The following is a 19,737-nucleotide window of genomic DNA, read 5'->3' as shown; positions in this document are numbered from 1 at the left end:
GCCGGGCTCTGTGAAAGGGAACAAGTGAGAGAGCCACAAATGAGCCACCAAACTTCTCACAGGGGACACCACCACCAGCACAGGTGTGAAGGGACTTCTTTTTGCCCCAGAATTGTGAATCCACAGCCCAAGCCACGTGCACACACTGCAGATGTGAAGTGTATTTTTACTGCCAGCAAGCACCTGGGAATAAAAAAACCTCAGCCCCAAAGCTTGACGTCTAAACAGCAACACAGAAGTTCTAAGCCAGCTGTCGAGAGAAACAAAACACAGCAAAAACAAAGCAGAAAGGGAGCAAAAACTTGTCACGCTGGCCGTGTTTCCGAGGGTGACAGGTTCTGCTGTGCTGGGAATGCAGCACAAAACACAAAAATCCTACTGCAACTCCTGGATCCCACAGCAGGAAGGACATGGAGATTCCCAGTGGGAATCAGGGATGCAGGACTCGGCTGTGCTGCCATCCCTCCCTCAGGAATAGCCAGGTTTAGCTCATTCTGTCTGCCCAGAGAGGGGGGATTTGCTCCTGGATCCCCTGGAATGTTCCAGGCCAGGCTGGACATTGGGGCTGGGAGCAGCCCGGGATAGTGGGAGGTGTCCCTGCCCCTGGCAGCGCTGGCACTGGATGAGCTTTAAGGTCCTTCCAAGCCCAAATCGTTCTGTGAGTCTTAGAGCCCTGAAATTCTCATGACAGAGGTGGAACTGCAAGAGCTTAAGGTCCCTTCCCAAGGAAACCCCATTGCACGACTCTGCAGCTTCTGGAGCCCTGGGTCCATGGAAATGCAGTTTCAGAGGAGCTCCGAGGAAATGGTGTTTTGGGGAGAGCAGAGTGGCTGGAACAGAGGAACAGGAACAGTCTCCTCGAGCAAGCCCTTGTGTCTCAGGGAGCGGGATCGGCTCGCTCCTAACGCACCTGGTGACTCCCAGAGCGGGGGATGGAAATGCAGCCCTGGTCCGAAAGAAACCCTGCCCGGGAACGCGGAGTGGGATTGTGAGCTGGCGGAGGGAGCTCGGTGTTAAAGAGGCTCTTTTGGATGTAAAGGTGCGCCTTTGTCTCTCTGCCGAAGCACCCGGCCGTACTGCCCTTTTTGCTGTTGTCTCCTGATTTTATTAAACTTTTATTAAACTGTCCCTTTTCTTAAACTTTCCTTCAAATTCTACAGTGAAGCTTGTTTTCCCAGCTGCGCGTGCGCGGATCCTCACACATGCGCAGATGGCTGCGGGTGCGCTGATCTCTGCGCATGCGCGGGCGGGGACGCATCACTGGTGATCCCTCCGCGGGCAGGACCGCCTCACAAATAGTCCCTCCTGGCGTATCACTCCGCGGTGGGGCCGCATTACCGCAGGTCCCTCCAGCGGATCCCTCTGTTTTTCACATTTGGGGTGAAAAATCGGGAATTTGGAGTTAAAAAGGGGGAATTTGGGGTGAAGTTCAGGAATTTGGGGTGAAAAATCGGGAATCTGAGGTGGAAAAAGGGGATTTTGGGGTGAAAAATCAGGTATTTGCAGGAGATAATTAGGAGACAACAGCAAAAAGGGTGTTACGGCCGGGTGCTTCAGCAGAGATCCAAAGGCACAACTCTACATCCAAAAGATCGTCTTTAAAAGTACATGGCTTATTTCGGATTCATTACCTGTTGGGATCTCCTCCCCCCGCCATGGAGCCCTGGGAGCGGGGCCCTGAGGGGAGGCACGGGGTTTCCCTGCTCCTTAGCCCCTGCCAAATGCTCCGACCGTCGTTCCTGGAGGAATGCCCCCGTTGGCCCCTCTGGACTAGCAGCTCCCTGTGCGGGTGTGCCCGGGTAACCCTCTGAAAGCCGCTGGTCACACCTGGATTTTGATGCCAAAGGAAACTCTGAGTTAAGAATAATCAAAACATGAGCCGGTTCTCATGAAACTCAGCTTTCCAAACCTTTATTTGGGCTAAAAAAAAAAAAAAAAAGGTGGGAATGCCCTTGGCAGAAAAGCAGCTGTGAAGTAAAGCAGGCTTTAAATGCCTGTCAGCAGGAAATTCAGGAGAAATGGGCTGCTGGCTCCTGGCATCCTGGGCTTTCTAGGCAGGTTTTGTACTGGATTGCAAGGCAGTTTTCCTGCCTCTGGCGAGTGGCACCTCCATCCCGCTGGAAAGGGAAAATGTGGGGAGAGGGGCAAGAGGGAAGACCGTTGCTGACCTGTGTCCTTGGATTGCAGTTCTTCCTGGTGGGTCTGTGCTGCCAGAAGTACAGAGGAGATCGGTCTTCGAGTACCTGTTGGTTCACCTGTGAGGCTTGGAGGAGATGCTGGACACGAAATTCCAGGGAAATTCCCCTTGCTGGAGTGAGCAGCAGGGGAAGCTGTTTGCTGTCTGCTTCTTTATCACCTTCACCACCATCCCCTGGGGCTCCAGGTAATCCCACCTCCCCTTTGCTTTTTCCAAGGGTCTCTAAATGAGGGCCTGAGCTTTGCTGTAGCTCCTGTTTATAGGGAGGATCTGTTCCAGGAAATGTCTCATGGTGTGGACCGATGACAGTGCAGGGAAAGCAAAAAGTCCCACAGCTCCTGAGGCTCACTTGTCTGAACTGCCTCCGGGCAGCGAGGATTGTTCCCAAATATCATCCCCTGGCTCCGGAACTCGGTAAGGTTGCGTTCCCCCAAAGCGCAGGGACTGCATCTTGGTGCTGTGTACCTCTTGCCTTTGCCTGCTGTTAACAGCTTTGTGGTGCAGCTCAGTGAAATCCAGTTCAGTGGTTTCTACGCAAAAAACCTCTGTAGTGAGCAATTAAAAGAGAGGTGTGAAATTGGTGATCCTTTGACTTCTGCAGTGGGCCTAGGGTTTTTTTTTTATTCTCCTCTCTTTCAGGAAAGGAAAATCCATTTAGGTGGGCCCAGTGATGCCAAAAGCTTTGGTGTTTGAGCAGCCAAAGCCAAGGGGCACCAGCGCTGGGGGCCTGTGGTGGAGGGCCCGTGGTCCTGCCTGCGCTGTGGGGTCAGAGGGACGCAGGGTTCCTCTTTTCCTCTCTGCTGGGATTAAGTGCGTAGGGAATGACATTTCTGACAGCCCGGTCCTACCGCATGTCTGCTGCAAACTGGCAGAGGCGAAGAGGCAAATGCCAGAGTTCCTTGGGGGTGATGGAGTTGTGGCGTTTGGCTGTGCCAAGAGGGGCAGGTTGGGTGTTATTCGTGCATCTAAGGACTGGTTTGGGGGTATGGGAGCCCGGGGAGCAGAGCTCTCGGTGGATTCCCAGCTCTGTCAGGGATGTCAGCCGGTGCGGGGCTGGGTGACAGCCTCTGGTTGGGCTCGGGCGAACGCTGGCACTGGCCCCGGCACAGATGTGGGCAAGGTTTGGGAGCAATGGGAATAAAATGAGGGATGGTGCTGGGCAGAGCGATCGGCCTGTGCTTGTGTCAGCGCAGCCATGCAGGCCGCTGGGATCCGGGTAAAACTCCAGTTCTCCTGGTGTTCAGGGATGCAAGGTCTGAGGAGCTGAATTTACCTGTGGGGTTTCCAGGACAGCAGGAATAAGAGGAAATGTGGTGCCAGAGCTGCATCACATCAGGTCGTGTTTCCCTCTGAGGACAAAGAGTCTCTGGCCTGAGGTGAGATTGCTGTGAGTGCTTGGATGAGCAATCGAGGGAACAGGGAGCTCAGAATTCCGGTCACTTTAGGTCTGTTTAGTTTGTGTCTGTGAGAACTGGGATCTGAACTGCAGAGGTGCTGTTGGGAACAAAGGATGGAGTAAATCCACTCCCTAGATGCACAGTGAAGGACTGAGTAGCAGGCAATGGGAGTATTTATAAACAGTATCAATATTTCACTGAAACTGGGGCCAGAGCAGTGATGAGGGTAGTTGGGTTTGGCCTGGGCCTGTCAGGATGAGCCATAAACAACTTAACCAAGCCCCTGACCCCTCAAGGGATGTGTCAAACACTTCCACAGAAAGCCAAGTCAGTAATGATTCCAGAGAAAAAGGTATTGGAAATTGCTTATGATCAGTGGGGAATTTCCTTTGGAATTATCAACCAGAGAGTTTATCAAAGAAGAACATTTCTTTTGGCTCTCTTTCTGATTTTCTCTCTGGCTTAAATTAGTTTTGTGTGCTTCTATTATGGAAGCGGCGTGTTTTCACCTTGAAATTTGGTTTGGGGTTTGAATAGTCCACATTGTTATACATGACTGCTTTGGTTATGGGTCAGAGAGAGGGAAGGGAAATTAGTTTTTATTATCTTGAAACTTTTCCAAACAGAAGATGTTGTCTTGCCTCTCCCCAAAGCACTCTAGACACATGGGAGTAACTCAAAAAACAATGCTTGAGAGGTTTAAGCATTAATAACAACTCTATTGTGTCTCGGTTGCAAGGATTCAGTCCTACAGTCCCAGACCGATGAGGAAAAAAAAAGGAACTTCTGTTGTTCGTGGAAAATCTTCCATTATTCCTTGTGTGGTCTTTTCATTGTGTTACATGATTTACTGTCCAGTATCTTTCTAACAAAATGTGTTAGAAACTTAGATTAAGAATTTGAGTCTATTCACTACAAAATCCTGCCAAGCTTGAAGGACTGGGGTGATGACTGCTCTCAGCAACGGTTATTTATTAATATTCCGTCAGATTTCCCTCGGTTCTGGGCAGAAAAGCCAAGGGTTTGTGTTAGGAATTCTGCAAGCAGGGCCTCTGTGGCCATTGGCTTATTGTGCGTGTCAGTGAGCCAGGGCTGGGACAAAGACTCATGCAGGTACTGAGCTGGCACTGGAGCTGTTGCCCTTTGGAGCCATTTTAAATGTATGATTATTGCACATTTTGGAGGCTATTTCCAGAATTCCATTTGTAGCCAGATCTCACTCCAAGTGCAGCAGTCCAGGTGAGGGTTTTTACATCTCCGGCCCAATGCTGTCTGCTGAGCCCCAAAAATGTTCATTTTGTCCCCTACAAATTACCTCGGATTTCACTCCCAACACATCCTCTGACTAGACTAAGTTTTACCCCCAAACTGTCTCTACTTAATACTTCTATTTTACCTCTGAATGTTTTTTCTGTTCCGTACTGATTGCCCTTCTTATATTAAAGCCAAAATTTTCACTCTGTCCCCTGTAGTTTTCCTCGTATGTACCTTCAAAACGTTCATTCTGTCCCTCACAGATTAGTTCAGGTCTTTTCCCTCAAATTGTCTCTGTCTGTCCCCTACCGATAAGAACCTCAATTTTCATCCCAAAATGTCACCTACTAATTGCCTCGATTTTACCTCAAAACGTTCGTTTTCTCCCATACAAATTAACTCACATTTTACCCCCAAAACGTTCGTTTTATCCCCTACAGAACGTGCCCAGCATCCGAGCAACAGGATCGCGAATTCCTGGCGGCAGCAGCGCCACCGCTCCGCGATTTGCGCTCTGGCCACTGAAGCCCCACACGGCCGGGACAAGCATGAGGCGGTGGCACCCACGGAAGGCGTGACGTCGTGGCCTGCGGTACGGGATGTTACCCCCTGAGCGGCAGCACTGAGCGTAAAAAGCCGCTGCGCCCGCACGGCCTTCCCGAGGCGCTGCGCGTAGGTAACTGCGTCCGCTCCCTGCACACGCGCAGCTTTCTTAAACCAGCATCATTGGGTCAATGCGCGCGTGCAGCTGTTCCCCGGGGTGGCTGTAGTACCTCCTGTTCACCAGCAGGTGGAAGCAGCGAGCAGCACCACGCAGCTCTCCCGCTTCCCTGCGCACACGTAGCTTTCTGTCATTGCACAGGTGCGGTTTTCCGCGTTACTGCACGGGCACGGCTTCTCAATTTGCTGCGCGTGTGCCGCTCTCCAAGTCGTTGCTCATTCCTTTGCTTTTTTGAGTTCTGCCGCTTATGTGCAGGTATTTTTGCTGGTTTTTTTTTATGTTTGAGGAGTTTTATTACTGCTTTTTAACTGCACGTGCACGGCGCTGCTGAGTTCACGTGCACGGGTGGGATCCTCTGTACTGCACGTGTGCGGCGTTCTTACTTGCGGTGTTAGCGAGAAAGAGAAGAGCCCAGCCCGTGCTTGGGTTTGGGAGGAGTGCAGCAATGCGCAAGACGAACGTTTGAAACAACGCAGGTCAGCGCGGTGCAAACGACCTGGCAGGTGAGGGTAGTGCACAGCGAAAGGCTACTACGCGCACAGTAGCAGAAGTCAGAATTGTGACATGGAAAAACATGCTTTCCTTCTCGCCCCCGATACAGGAGCCCAGGATGGACGCTTGGAGCACGTCCATCAGAGCACCAAGGACCTCTGCAGGAGCCACAGCCCTAAAGACTCACGATGGCACTGAACACCTCTGTGCTCTGTTAACCTCACAGCTCTCAACTGGCCCCAGGACAGGATGAGGCACTCAGTTCTGCAGCTTGCTCCCATTCACACCTGGTTCTGTCATCACTGGCCTCATTAGTGAGATCTGGGCCCACCATTAAGGATCAGGTATGCCTGTGAATTGCTAGAGCCAGCAGAAAGCCACAGTCATTCCTTAGGTCTTGAAACCCAGGGAGCAAACAGGGCGCATGCAGACAAGACAAAATGCGTGTTTGCAGAGATGCCTGCGTGGACGCACACGTGCATTGTGCTAACAAAAATCCATTTGCGTGGACCCATGAGAGCTTGCGCAGGTAGGTGCTCCCATGGATGGAGATCTCATAGCAGAGCTACATAGAAAACAACTAATCTAGCTGCTCCCAGCCTCTACCCTTCTAAAGCTGTGGGACATCAGGGTTGCAAGGCAGCTCTCCTCTGAGGAGGCAGCTGGGTCTGGTGGCAGCATTCTTCCCAACCGGTGCATTCAGGCCCTCTACTCTACACCAATTCCACCGTGGTATTCCCCCATGTCACTCTTTCATTTGCACTGAACCTCAACAAGGCTGTAGGACAACAAACGGACGTGTCACTTCAACCGGTTTTGTACGTGGAGCTACTAACGTTGCTCACCTTTATGGAATGGTGTTTGTTACCAAAACAAAAAAAAAAAAAAATAAAAAATATCCTTCAAGTCATCGATCTATTAGGGTATCAGAACCCATGCCTGTAACCCTAAATGTATTGAGTGCATATGAAATACTGACTGCTTCACGGTATGGCATTTTATTAAGTTATACCAACTAACTCAGGCAGGATTGAACATCTAACTTTTATTGTAAACTTCAATTTACTTTCTTCAGAAATGAGTTACAAACATTTTCACATATGCCTGGACCTTCACTTTTCAGATGAATGTCCCAGAGCTGTATTTCAGCTGATTACTAGAATAATACATGTAAGTGTTGACACTGAATGCCTAATGCCTAACATTACCAGAATGGGCATAGAAATATGCCGTTTCCTTAGCATTCCATTTTCTTTCAAGTCTTACAGATGACAGGCCAACTCATGTTATGGTAGCCAAGTTAGCACTACCTAAGTCTAAAAATCACAAGTTAATTTCAGCTGGTAAGGCACATCTTTCCTCTTCACAAGTTAGTTTTACATACTGTAACAATAAACAACTCATGGCATTTGAACATACTGTGCTCTTTGCAGATACGTTGTTATGGTGGTAATCACAAAACTAACATGTATCTGTAGCAAATACGATTCCAAAACACACATAAGAACTTACTGTACCACCATTTAGAGAAAGCATTTCAATCCAAAATGGTCAGAACAATCTTAAATAGCTGCGTACGTATTTATAAATGTTAGTAAGGATATACCGCAGACCACAGCTTTCTATGTTTTCAAGTTCTGGTAGATATCCATGTTTAAATAAAATGGACAATACCAGTAGAGGTGCATTACCTCTTTCACCTTTATTTATAAATAAGTGACAACACTAGAAAACACATGGATAACCAGTGCTTTGAACAGTGAGGGTGGGATCTAAAAATAGTCCGATTAAACTAAACAGCCTTAGGTCTTTATCAAGTTGCGTATCTGCTAGGAATGCTGAAATGCAAGAGTTTACACCTGCAGTATTCCATAATGGAACAGTCACATGGTATCAAATATAACCTCAGATTTCCAGACTGGTACATAAAAAGGCCATCATCAAGTATTAAAAGATCACTGCAAGCTCTTACTGCTTTTTGAGTTAAATAATAATCTTCAAATAAGACAAAACCCAAATAATCTCTTCAGTATCTTGCTTATCCTTGTGTTCAAGGATAAGCACAATGGAATAACTCAATGGAGTTAACAATAACTCACAATGGAAGCAATCACTTATGTGATGCAGCAAGAGAGGGCATTTAAGAACACCCAGACAAAACCTATGTAAGTACATGGACACCCCAACCCTCCCCCTGAAACCCACTATAACCACTTAATGCCAGTACAGGAGCAAAGCTCAGTAAGGCAAAACCAGAAGTCTGACTACAGTAAGGAAACACAAAGGGAGACAGAGCTTCCTCGAATATTTGGAATCTGATGCCTTCCAAAACAAAGCACAACATCCTCATAATTTAAAAAGGGAAGTTGCTTTCTACGTATCTAATCCTCACACGTGCCAAGTAGTTCTCAAGTCCACTAAGTTCCTCTGTGCAGCAATTGATTTTGAATTCAACAATACTTCAAAAACTACAGTAATATTCAATGTGCTTTTTACTAAGGAGAGGAATAAAACAAATGGATGCTGATGTTGTTCTTGCCAGTTCAGCACTTCTGCAGCGATTCCGTTTGTTTCTTGCAGTATGAAAGTTCTACCAGCATCAGTCTTCAGAATCATTTTCAGAAGCTGTTGGAACAACACAGTGTAATCGGAAGCCTTGACAAAGATCTGTGAAATTAAAGCACTTTAGGGTGAGTAGAGGACATAAAGGTGACCTTATAATATTAAATAGCAGACTGTAGCACCCACCCAAACCTTTAAAGAGTCAAATTCTAAATTTCTCAAAGCACACGTTTCAATTAGTACAAGGAGCAAGGGCTGGGGAAGTTCTGAAGCGGTCAAACATGCTGTCCAGATTTGGATTGCCTCCTTCGCCTCCACACTGATGGACAGAAGCTACCCCTCTGTATGGCATACATTTTATACCGTGTGTGTAGCTATAGGGTGGCTTGAAAGCACTTTTTTCCTGAATTCTTATAATTCTGCAGGCAGCACTGTTACTGATACAGGATGATACTGATACAGCCTCTTCACCAAAACAGAAAAGGAAAGATTCAGTCCTCAGTAAAAGTACAATTTTAAAAGTGACTATGTCTGTGCATGTCAGTTTTCCAACCCATAGCTTGGCTGAGCAAATGAACGCTTAGGAAAATCTAAGAATGTTCAGATGTTTAAAAATTTATTTAGAGACAGATAAGAGGCATACTTGTTTCTTGTTATTTCAGCCATTAGCATAAGAAGGGTAATGTTGTCTAAGTACTGAGGGCTTTTAGCATCATCCTAAATGATGCAAGTGCAATGTAAGATGTGTGCTGCATATAGACCCACCAAGAATTATTTCAACTAATTCCATTCCTTTATTGGAAAGTGAACAGAGGAGTAGCTCTGCTAAAGGAAAGATGGAGCAGAAAAATCTAATTGAAGCAAAGTGGGATGTAAAGTATCGTGCAGCATTAGTAGCTGTATGCCACTCCAAGTGAAACTGCTGACTGTAACTCGCTCTTACATATCGCAATCCAATGTGTTCCTAGCAAGGTCTTGCTATAAAGAGGCTTGGCTAATGCCCTTCTTATTTTTCACAAGTCTTTCAGGGCAATGGTTTCAAGAAATACTGCCAAATACCCATACATGTCTTCAGACTTCTCTCCCAAATAATTCTTTAGCTTTCTTATTCTCTTAGTCTCAGCACTGAAGCCTTTTAAAAATTCATCTCACTTTGTGTCCCAGCCAAAGTCCCTGATTTTCTCTCCCCACTTCACTACATCATTGTCATCTCCTTGCCAAGAACTCAGAAGAAACATTATTTTTATTTTTACAGGTTTCTTTCACTTCTAATTCTAAAAACTCCTCAAAGCTGAAATTCTTTTCAGCCTTTTGTGACTTTCAATTTCACTTATTCTCATTTATGCTACGTCCTCTCCCTTTTTTCTTTCAACTTTTCCTTTCCTTTCCTTTCCCTTTCCCTTTCCCTTTCCCTTTCCCTTTCCCTTTCCCTTTCCCTTTCCCTTTTCCTTTCCCTTTCCTTTATGCAGGCTTTTCCTGCGTTCTCCCTCACTATATAGAGGCAGAGAGAATGGTTTTTACCCCACTGCAAGCCCAGCAGCTGTCTCAGCCCATTCAGTTCAGCTGAGCTCCATCATTATTTGGTCTGGCTACTCTCTTCCATTCCATAATAAAAGAAGTGAGGGGGCTAGGTGACGGCCTACAGCAACTATTATCTGCTGTGTTTGTTCTCTGTCTTTTCTGAAAAGGAACACTCAAAAATCTAAATAGACAGTTTCAGCTGGAACTGTAAGGTAGAGCGAGATTTATGTCTCTCTGTAATTAAAACTGGGGCCACCTTTAAACCAATAATAAAAATTTTCCTGTTGCAATGTCCTAACATCCTGAGTCATTCAAAGACTGCAACACAGCAATATAACAGATGCTGAGAGGGCTCAAAATAATGAAACACTTCTGGTTTGATAATATAAAGGACACATTTACCATTAAGTGTTTGTCACTGAATGTATTCTCAGCAGACTCAGTTGAGTGAAATGCATTTTCAAAGAACTACAAGTCCTGCAGTGGAGTCCCAACAGAAAGTTGAGAAAAGCAGATAGAAGAACAACAACATTGGAAATCTACGTGACTTATGCCTTATGCCCTTTTTACTGGTTTGATCTGATATGAAAGGTCTGGTGACAAAGAAGAGCTGGGAACGATGTCAGTGGGGGCCCTCACATGAGCATGCGTGTTTACTTGTCCAAGTTTATTCATAATGTACTTGAGAACTGAACTAGGGTCACCTAGTTGCTGCCAGGAGTCGGTAACAAATGATCTATACAAATACTGAGAGCCTGCCTGGTCAAATGGGATAAAGGTTTGTTGTTTTACAGGAGGTTTGCTCCTATAAATAGTGTGACTGAATAAACAGTACTTAGCTTTAGAGAACCTGGGATGGTCAATTGCTGCAAAGGAGAGAAACAAAGCTGTAGAAATTGCACTAATTACTCCTCTTAAATCCCAGAACAGAAAGACTGCATGACAGAAGGCAAAAATTATACAAGTTTCCATCCCACTAAGCTCACTGGCACACAGCCAAAGGTCTAAGTCAATGAATATACACAAGGAGACAAGAAAAGGGTGAGAAATGCACTTACACACAAAATGATACCAAGATCTGTCACAAAAGTTACATGGCCCTGGAAATGTTGTTTCCTTCACAATGTGCAGAGTAAGAGTTTCCTATATCAGGGGTTATGAAGGTCAGCATTTCTGGCCTGCTTCCTTATATGGTAAGGAATTGTAAGGCTTTGAAGACAAATGTAAAATGTAATAGTTCTTAAATCAGTAAAACTCATGTCATTGCTCTTTTCAGTGTGGTAGATCCAGTATGCATTCAAGTTTTTCTTCATTCATGTCCTCATCCCTCAAAAATTAATCATTAGATTTGCAGATAATCATAGAATGGCTTGGGTAGAAGGGATCTGAAAGATCATCTGGTTCCAACTCCTGCCTCACTTCCACCATGGGCAGGGATGTCAACCACTAGAACAGGTTGCTTAGGGCCCCGTCCGACCTGGCCTTGAACACTTCCAGGGCTGGGGCAAGAGGTATTATGCTGCATCAAACCAGTAGTTGCAAAAAAAAAAAAAAAAAAGAAAAAAGAAAAAAGAAAAAAAATCAGAAAAAAAAAAAGAAAATACAAGCTTTTTAAAACATTCAGAGGTCTTCGTCAGGTTCAAAAATTATGTGGCAGACCTAAATAAAATTAGCCAAGCTATATACGACTAGGAGGCAATTGCTTGGAGTTTAGCTAGGTATGTTATCAGCTAGATCATCTCTGAAAGAAAAGATAGCTGACAGCTCTGAAGTAAAAGAGAAGTTGGTCAGAGGATGACACTGGAGACAGCATTAGGGAAGAGAAACAGGTAGTTTGCCTCATTAACAGAGATGTTAAGGAGGAGGTTTATTGTGATATGCCATAAAACTAGTAAGGCTACTACTGAGTCCATGGTTTTATTTGAGACTAAAGAATGTCTCATGTTCAAATGCTTGTCTACTTTCTTCTACTATATCAGCTGATCTAGTAAAGACCTCTACCTATGATTTCTGTTTCTTATGTCCCGCTGTATTGTCCACGGTCACGTTTCAGTGTCAGACATCACATTGAAGTAAGGGGAATTCCACAGCTCACTCCCCCGTATGCTGCAACGGGCACTAAAACTCTCTTTGTATCAGCCGTGATCAGCTGTGAAGATACACTTGGACGCAGGTCTTTGAAGGATGTGATGAGCAGCTACAAAACGAGAATCATACAGATTTCCATATCAAAGTTGTTCAATACAAGCAGCTCATAAAAAGCTAGATTAAAAATTGAAAGAACCCTACTGCAATATATAGCTTATGGTCCTGTCCATCTCTGTTTATCATCTTAATAGTTTAATGGCCGCATTCTCCAGCATGACTCTGCAGTGCATAAGAGCACTCTTACTGATTATCTGACATCTCCCAATCCTTTCACCTATCACAGGTGTCCCAAATTGCTATTCCTGCTGCTGCCTCATTTCTTGCTCTTTTGCTCTTCTTGCACTTCGCATCTGGACCAATGCATAGCTTTGATCTGTCTTAACTCTCCAAGTGCAGTTAAGAAGCAATACAAAACAACGAAAAAAAATATATAAATAATAATTATTAGGAAAATGCAATGCTCTTTCCTTCATTTCTATTACTTCAGAACAAAACTCTGTCATCTCTAATACAAGTAATCGCAAAAGGGTGTCATTACAGGTTTCCATATAATATTTGAAGACTACCAGTGGCTCTGCATATACCTAAGATGCTAGAAAGAAGAAACACATTAATTTAAATGAAGCTATAGACATTAAATGTGCCAGGGATGAAGAAGATAATGAACCAAAACATTTTCTACCATGCTATTCATGATTGTCACTGCCTACAGAAAGAGAGGTTCACTCTTTGCTGTACCTTTTTCTCAATGAAACACATTTCCTCAGCATATATTGATGTAAATCATTCTGTGCTTTATCCAAATGGGTTTCTTGAACATAACCTTATCGATGTTAAGTCCTTAATAACTACAAGCTAAATGCAACAGTCTCGCAGCTGGACCATTATACCCATTACACCTTTAAATAAAACAATTTTCAACTTACGTACAAAGTGGGATGTTTGTAGTCTTTTTTTTTTTTTTTTTTAAAGCAAGAATCATGCCACAAATAATTCTGTACTATAGCTTTTTTAAAAAAGCTAAGATATACATTTAAATGAAAAATACTGGCTGGGAATTTCTACCTACAAAATTTTTATTCCTTTTATAATAGAGAATAATAAAATCCAGAAACTTCGTAGCAGTCAAACCTATGGGATCTAAAATATTCAGAACATCCCTTGATAATGGTTATTAGAAGAATATAAAGGATCCCTTAAATAACAAAAAAATATGCCTTAAACTTTTCCTGAAACACTAAAAATTTCACTTTAGGCAGGGCTTCTCCAGAAGATACTGGGGAACACACAATGAGAAAGCTCTGTAGCCTCAATTTAGTGCTTATGAAGTGTTAGCCAGTGAAGTTCACTCCATACCTAAGATGTTACAGTCAGAAGCATTGCAGGGCTTCTAAATAATTTAAATAATCATGGAAAATTGAAATTCAGCCACAAAAATAGTACTGAAAAACTCTAAGGTTCAAAATGCACTCAAATACACCTGCTTCATATCTTAAGTGTCATTCACGAGAGCTCTATCAGGGTAAACTGCTATAACAAACTGATCTTTGTAGGCAATGGGCTGCATCAAAATATAAACAGTCACTAGCAAAAGTATCAGAAAAAAGCAAACGGAGCTTAGGCCTTCTTGCTGTGACAGTCACAGATTTTAAAACAACCAACCAAGTGTCCTTCCATCCCCAATTAGTACTAGCTATTAAATTTATCTTCCTATGAGCAACTAATGTAAAGAATGCAGGGCATGGGTAACGTGATTGCTGTTGCCCAGCCCAGTGAACAGAACTGCTGCATCTGCAGTGTGAACAATCTGGAAGCTGTGGGGAAACATTGATGAAAATCCTGATAAAAGACAATGAAAAAATAACCAGACCGTACAGTGAGAAAAGCATGAGTGTTGTTTCAGTGTTTGCACAGGATAAATAATGCTATGGTCTGTATGAACTATGCAGCTGAAAAATCATCATTGAGCCACACCTGATGCACCTGGACCAATTAATAAGAGAAGGCATTGTCAAACTACTTTTGTCCAGCTTCCTAACATAGTTCCAAAATATTTTAAGAAACCCACTTCATACAGCATATACTGCAAGGCAGCTATATTTGACAGCTACTGTAACTATGAGAGAGTGTAAAATTAAGGACTAACCTTTTAACATATGGACATTTTCTTGGAATGATACACCTGAGACAGCAAACGTACCCAGCACAGCCACGTCAATGCTGTAAACTTGACAGAGCAAGAAGTTGTTTTCTCCAGACTTTCGACAGAAAAACAATTCTTTATTTCTTAAATGGAATTTACAGCACTACAGCACACAATCGGTGTGATTGAGGCACTCGTAAGACCGATTCAGCACTCCTTTAACAGTTCACCAGATACATTTTTTTATGCCCAGCCTAAGTATTTTTTAGTACTGTGACAAGACCTCTGTCCTTCAACACTTTTGACACCAGATTTAGCAGAGAGATGGGGTTTCATGCCTACAGACGATTTTGTGCTTTGGTGGTTTCCACAACAAGGACTTCTGATCATCATCTTATATCCTAGTCTAATGGCCTTTTTCTAATGCAAACTTGCACATCCTAAGATAAAACTCCACTTAAAGAAGACCTTACTAATTAGCCCTTGAGCACACTGGCATACTTGGGTCAACAACCCAGGAATGTGTACCTGTAGGTTCACATCAGTCAGCTGTGGTGTCAGGTGTGGAACTTGTTACACCATAGATCTGTATTGCTGATGTTCTGTGGAGTCCTGAGGAAATAGTGTAGGAAAGACCAGTGTTGCCCAAACTTATGGAGTCATGCTGAAACAATTTCTTTGAGGTCAATTAAAATGACCTACCAAGCAATATTGCTGCTGCTTTATGCTAGCAGAAACTGCAAAGTATCTTCCCATTTAATCTAAATGAGCCCTATAATCACTTCAGTAAAAATGAATGTGGTAATGGTTAAATGCTCAGAGATGGGAAATTAATGCTTATATAGATTTTTGACGACTATAATTGATGAGCGTTATTGTTAGTGCATCATCTCTATAGTAATAGTCTAGTCCTACACAAAGACTCTGGCTTTGTCTAGTTCAAAGAGAAGGAGGCTGAGGGCCAATCTCATTGCTCCCTGCAGGTCCCTGAGGAGGGGGTGTGGAGGGGAAGGTGCTGGGCTCTTCTCCCTGGGATCCAGGGACAGAATGCCTGGGAATGGCTCAAAGCTGTTCCAAGGGAGATTCAGACTAGACATTATTAAATTAAATTAAATCTTCCTAAAAGATGGTTGATGCCTCAGGTATGTCAGTGTTTAGAGGCATTTGGATTGTGCCCTTAATAATATGCTTTAATAGTGTTTCAGCCCTGAAGTGGTCAGACAGTTGAACTAGATGATCATTGTTGATCCTTTCCAAATGAACTATTCTATTCTATTCTATTCTATTCTATTCTATTCTATTCCTGATGCTATTCTACTTCTTTAGCTACGGAAGAGGTTAAAGCATCTCAACTTGGTGATACTAAGGTTTTTCAAAAGGGAGTAACTGTATTCACTTAATCACAAATGCCATTCCCAGTATATCACCCTGATTTTCTTTTAAATTTATTTTTGCATTTGACTAAAGTTAATTACTTGGCCTAGCCTGGAGGAAGTACTAGCTTGAAATTCAACAAAAATCTAGCGTGGAACAGGAGCATTGCCGTAAGTCTAAGTAACTTGGTGGAAGTATTGCCATTGCTTCTTCTCAAATCCCTGCTAAAATTTCTCGAGAACTGTGCGTCTCCAAGAATTTTATAATCTGCTAGTTTTTTAAGCATTAAGAGTTTTAGCACTTCCTGTAGGAAGGAAGAACATGCATGTTCAGATGAGATACTGGAATTTTTCTATTTTGAGAGAGTTTAAAACTCTGGTCTGTGGAGGTAAGAAATTACAAGATTTACTGTTACCCACTGAAGTAGAATACAGTTAGAATTTGGATACATGATTGCGACTCCCCTGTACAAATATAGAGCAAGAGAATGTTTTACTGTTTTCAGTTAAGTGGTAAAGAGAGGAAAAAAAGAAAAGTACATAGCTGTCCTGCCGGCACTTATCGCCATGGCAAATGACGATTGGAACTGGCGACAAACCCCTGGTTTCTGCTCCCAGGCACATCTCCTGATTGGTAGGTCTTGTGGCCTCCCATCCCAAAGGGGATGGGAGAAAAGGGGACCAGGCAAAGATGAAGCAGAGGGCAAGTTAGGAGACAAACACACATACATCTGCCTTGTTTAGCCTATTTGCCAGAGGAAAGGAGGCTTGTAAATCAGTTGTACGTGGTTCTGTGTTCTTCAGTGATATTTAAACCTTTTCATTAACTGTAAGAAAGCAGCATTGCAAAAGCATTACAACTTTTTAACAGTCTTGTAAAGACTGGTGAGAGAGGTAACTATTTCTTCAATGACAAATAAAGGTTCACCATAAATTTTCTTCTTAATAGATGCCAAGTTAATAATGCAACCAGGAGAACAGCTTCTATTGTGTATTGCTTGCATTGCAGATCACTGAGAATCAACCCAAAAGACAATACAAAAGAAACTAAGACCTACCCACCTCCCTGCTTATAGGACTGTTTATTTTAATGTGCTAGCTAGAAGAAATTGTAAGAATTCCTCAATCCACTAAACATTTGCTCACTGCAATGCATTAAGTAACATCAACCAAGCAAATTCTAGAGCCTAGCTTTTTAGAAGACTATCACATTTATGTAGCAGGTGGATTTATGTTTTAAAAAAACAAGGGCAGAACTGTAACTGGCTCTGGCGTGGGCAAAGAGAATATCCATTAGGAAAGGAGAATGTGAAAAGCTGAAATAAGTTGGAGTGACAACATAATATTTTGATTATTCAAACAAACATGAAAGCCTTTTCAGTCCTATTGGAGTAAGTTACATTACATTGAAATCCTAGCAATGGGCAGAATTTGTGCCAAATTTTAAAATTCTATGCAGACTACTCTAAGTACTCGGTAACTGTTCAGTCTAGCTTCACAGTAAAGGTCAAGGTGAGAAGGGCTTCAACAAGAGGATGGGATAGCCCAGAACAGCTTTTGTCATCAGCGAAGTTTGTGACAACTTCAGGGCAAGACAGAGATGGACAAAAACGAAAGTGAATCTCTCAGTACGGTCTTGAATTGGGCTACATTCTTTTCATGTATCTAGCTATGCACTTCACACCATTGAGGCCTCTTTCCTAAACAGACAGATTACCATTTCGATGCTGTAAAAACTGAATTCCAGTACTTTAAACTTGGACTCGACACGTGGAATCAACTCTTCTGGGTTGCTTTTTAAAATCTTTTCCTCCCAGATTTTGCAGAGGCAGAAATAATGTTTAATTCTGAAACCTTCTCTACAATGTTTTATTAACTTAACAGTTGGACCCACTGTGCACATTTGCAAAATTTATTTACCTAATGAGCTGCTATGCAGCACTTTGTCCATTCTTTCTGAATGTTGTCTCTTTATCTAGCAAAATCTATTCCTTCTCCCTCCTGACTAGGTTTTTATCAAGTCGTATTGTGTGCTGACAAGCAACAGTTTCCCTGGTTATCTCCCATCCTTGTATCTTACTTATCTTTTACCTAGTCTTAAATTTATTCCCTTCTAAAAAACCTGAGGCCTAGCTGGTTTTATCCTAGGCTTAGAAGCTTTCCTATCCTAGCCCTTATCTCACAAGAGCCCATCCTGCACATTCTTCTCTTTCCTGGAGGCTTTTTTCCTTCTATCCTCATATCACACGATCATTTCTTCCATTTGTACTGGAAGCCAATGGGATACCTGTTGCTCTCTCAGGTTCTTCCTGTGACTTTTCCCTTCGGGTTACGAAGAAAGAAGTGTAAACAGCACAAAGGCACAGGTGTACATGAAATCGAGTCATGCAAGGAAACCACAGAATTTACAGCCTGTTCAACCACGAACATTAGAAAACTCTCAACCATGCATGTGCAAACAACTGTTTGCATAGGGGTGGACATGTCACTTCTCTGTCACACTTTCAAGCTAAATACTGGCAGTCCTAGGGGTTTTTTCTGATTGTTTAACGTGGAAACCAGAAGGAATTATGCTCTTTTGCTCTACTCTAACATAACACAAAGGAACCAAGGGAGAGGGGGAGGGCAGTCACCAACAGCGGCTATTCTATTGTTTTCGCTCAAAAACTTGGCAAAGCAACAAGCTAGACACAGCTGAAATGTGCTGGCTAAAAATTTCTCAAAACTTTCATCTGAGACAGACACGAGCCATGCCTAATACCATCACAGAGAAAGTTTGTCAAAGCTGCGGATACCTGAAAAAGGTTGCATACCCAAAAAATTAGTAATCCCTATACACGTACAACATTATCAACATGCCTACAATTCTGATTCACACACTTTTATGCATATGATGCACGAATTACAAATTAATGGTATGCTCTAAAAGCATATTTTGTTTTGGGGTTGTTATTTTGTGGCTGGTCAAGGAACACTTCCTTGATTTTGGTACTTTTAGAAGTAAGTAATTTGATTTCAAAACAGGTCTACAAAAATTGTCTCAGCTCAAATGTGATTTCCCATACTGGGGAAATTAGGAGTTGGAATGTTCATCAGTTTGCATTTGAGAGTTCGTTTATTTTTTAAATCCTTTCATGGCGCATTTGCCATTTCAAGTCAGAAAGAAATCCCCTTCCTAACAGACTTCCCTCAGTTTATTGTGGTCAAAAAGCAGTTATATTTCATTGTCTTGAGGAAGGTAACAGATTGCAGAGAAGGATCTGGGCATCCTGGGGGACACGAAATTGAACACGAGCCAACAATGTGCCCTTGCTGAAAAGGTAAATGGTATCCTGGGATGCACGAGGCAGGTCGAGGGAGGGGATCCCCGCCCTCCGATCAGCACTGCTGAGGTCACACCTGCAGGGCTGTGCTGAGTTCTGGGCTCCCCAGTATGGAAGACGTGAACATGCTGGAGAGAGGGCAACAAAGGGCCACAGGGATGACGGACAAGAAAGCATCTGTCCTCCGAGGAAAGGCTGAGAGAGCTGGGACCGTTCGGGCATCTCATCCACCCGTACAAACACCTGCAGGGAGAGTGCCAAGAGGACGGAGCCAGGCTCTTCCGAGTGGTTTTAGTCCTTCCCGCAGGGCTTAGCGGCCACAGGAGCAACGCTCCTCCTGTACCACCCCCGCTCCCAGCCTGAGCCACAGCACCCTGACACGGTCCTACCCTCTATTCGCGCAGTGGAATATTTTGAAGTATTTTCAAGTTCCGCTATACCCGAGAGGCACAGGGGTGGATAGGCGGGGGGTTTGAGGCCTCCCGGCGAGGGCGCGGTGCCGGCCCCGGAAGGAGGAAAGGGGGTGACGTGCCGCCGCCACAGGAGGCCATGGCGGCGGCCCCGCCCGCGGCGCCGCGGGGATTCCTCGGGGCGGGGCCTCCTCCC

General features: G+C 43.8%; 2 long non-coding RNA genes across 2 annotated transcripts; one reads left to right on the top strand and one right to left on the bottom strand.

The window, feature by feature from the left end:
* The first annotated feature begins 1,344 nt into the window (after window positions 1–1,344).
* On the top strand, window positions 1,345–8,726 carry LOC121671247. The gene is made up of 4 exons (XR_006018449.1): window positions 1,345–2,383; window positions 5,289–5,440; window positions 6,171–6,405; window positions 8,642–8,726. It is a non-coding gene; the product is annotated as an uncharacterized LOC121671247 (long non-coding RNA).
* On the bottom strand, window positions 7,092–19,737 carry LOC121671246. Its single transcript, XR_006018448.1, has 2 exons — window positions 12,146–19,737; window positions 7,092–8,728 (listed from the first exon to the last, which is right to left on the bottom strand). It is a non-coding gene; the product is annotated as an uncharacterized LOC121671246 (long non-coding RNA).

This window comes from Corvus kubaryi, unplaced genomic scaffold (genome assembly GCF_017639235.1).
Source record: "Corvus kubaryi isolate FWS band 111438036 unplaced genomic scaffold, C.kubaryi_AGA036_p1.0 37397, whole genome shotgun sequence".
In the NCBI taxonomy this organism is placed as follows: domain Eukaryota; kingdom Metazoa; phylum Chordata; class Aves; order Passeriformes; family Corvidae; genus Corvus; species Corvus kubaryi.
This window is presented reverse-complemented; position numbering and strand designations above follow the sequence as displayed.